The sequence below is a fragment of the Miscanthus floridulus genome, chromosome 10, assembly GCF_019320115.1.
Source record: "Miscanthus floridulus cultivar M001 chromosome 10, ASM1932011v1, whole genome shotgun sequence".
NCBI classification, from domain to species: Eukaryota; Viridiplantae; Streptophyta; class Magnoliopsida; order Poales; family Poaceae; genus Miscanthus; species Miscanthus floridulus.
Window position 1 is genome coordinate 50,514,340 of NC_089589.1, and position 2,062 is coordinate 50,516,401.

At 39.7% G+C, this 2,062-nt stretch overlaps 1 non-coding gene across 1 annotated transcript; it reads right to left on the reverse strand.

Annotated features, from left to right (window-relative positions):
- Window positions 1–733: 733 nt before the first annotated feature.
- Window positions 734–840, reverse strand: LOC136490503 (small nucleolar RNA R71). The gene has a single exon (XR_010767781.1). It is a non-coding gene; the product is annotated as a small nucleolar RNA R71 (small nucleolar RNA).
- Window positions 841–2,062: the final 1,222 nt, after the last annotated feature.

Sequence of the window (2,062 nt, forward strand, 5' to 3'; positions counted from 1 at the left end):
AATTCTACAATGGTATATTATCTGTGCGCTTGCGGATACCTTATATATATATAGTTTACAAGTGTTCTCATAATTACAAACAACGCATTTCTAGCATCTTGCTAGGGATGACAACTTAGTTAAGAGTGATGCTAAGAAATGTCAACAAGCATTTCTGGCGCCATTGCCGTGGAGGGGCACATGGCTAAGAGAATTGACCAAATAAATACTTATTGATAAAATCATAATCTCTGCTTTAGCACGTTTACCCTTGTTTTGTCTTTGTTTATATCTTATACATGGTATTGCAGGATTAGTTGTGATTCAACAATTTCTATCAATCAGAATCAATAGAATAAAGAGGAAGCTTAACATCAGTTTCTGAAGCTATGGCTGACAAGACCCTGCGTGAGTTCTCTGCTCCAAGCACTGAGAATAGTCGCACTGGACCAACACTCAAAACCGATAATCTTAAGTTTGAGCTTAAGCCAAGCCTCATCAACATGGTGCAAGCTACCCCATTCAGTGGAAAGGCACATGAAGATGCTAGTGCTCATCTTCAAAATTTCCTTGAGATAAGTAGCACGGTCGTCATCAAGGATGTTGCTCAAAACATCATACTACTCCGCCTCTTTCCATTCTCACTTGTGGGAAGAGCGAAGCAATAGTTCTACACCAACAAAGATCATATCAATACATGGGCAAAGTGTTCAAAGGCCTTCATAGAAAAGTTTTTCCATGTAGAAAATACCAATGCCTTAAGAGGAAAGATTTCAAACTTCCAACAGCAGAAAGGAGAGACCATTCTAGAAGCATGGGAATGTTTTCAAGAATATGTTTTAGATTGCCCTCATCATGGAATGGAAGATTGGTTGCTCATGCAAAGTTTCTACCATGGATTAACTCAGAAAGCCCATGAACAACTCGATGCCACTACTGGAGGATCATTTATGTCACTCACCCTTGGAAAAGCTGAAACTCTTATGGAAAAGATAGCCTCTAATCAAGGCTGGTCATTATGCAATAAGAGTGAAGAAGTACCAGAAAAGGTGTGTGCACTATCAACCATGATGGACATACTATTGAATTGGCTCGAGCAACGGGACAATTACAAGAAAGATCGTTAGGCCATTCAAGATGCATTCAATGCTCAAAACTTATATGGGGAATATTTGGGGGTTGAATTCCTTGAATATCAAGAAGATGTAAACATCGTCATCAACAACTCTGTTCTACAACAACAGAGACATGGATGGAAACAACAACAACGGCCAACTTACCAAGGTAAGTATCCAGGTAATTATTCTTGTAATCCCAAGCAACCATCCTTGAGAGACTTGATCTTAGAACAAGCTAGGATTAACGAGAATATTTCTAAAAAGCTTGCTTTTAATGACAAGGTCCTAGAAAACATAAACACTAAAATGGATAATGTTTCTTCTACCATACAAGACCAACTTAACTATAATAAAAGATAGAATCTCAATTAGCCTAGTCTACTCATGATCTACCATATCCGACAAGGAGAGGTAAGACACCAGTGGTAGTGCTGGAAGAGGAGAAGAAGGACGACAAAGAAAATGGGCCACAAGAGTAAGAGTTACAACAAGATTTTCATGACATGACCCTCCTACCGTTTCCACGTAGAAATAAAAAAGCCAAAATGGATGAGCAGTTTGGTAAGTTTGTAGAGGTAATTCAAAAGTTATATCAATATTCCATTGCTAGATGCCATACAGGTGCCTACCTACGCGAAGTATCTCCGAGATATCCTCAACAACAAGAGACCACTGCACTCCACTAAGGTAATCAAGTTAACGAAGGAGTGTAGTGCGGCCATCCTAAACACAGCACCTATCAAGAAGAAGGATCAAGGATGTCCCACTATCAATTGATCGATTGGGAGCCAGAACTTTGAGAATGCTGTTATGTGATCTTGGAGCAAGCGTCAGTGCCATGCCCAAGAAGGTCTTCGACAAGCTCAACCATTCAACACTCACACCAACATCGATGTGTTTACAACTAGCTAACCAATTGGTCCGCTACCCTATAGGAATCGCTGAGAATGTTCTAGTAAAAATAC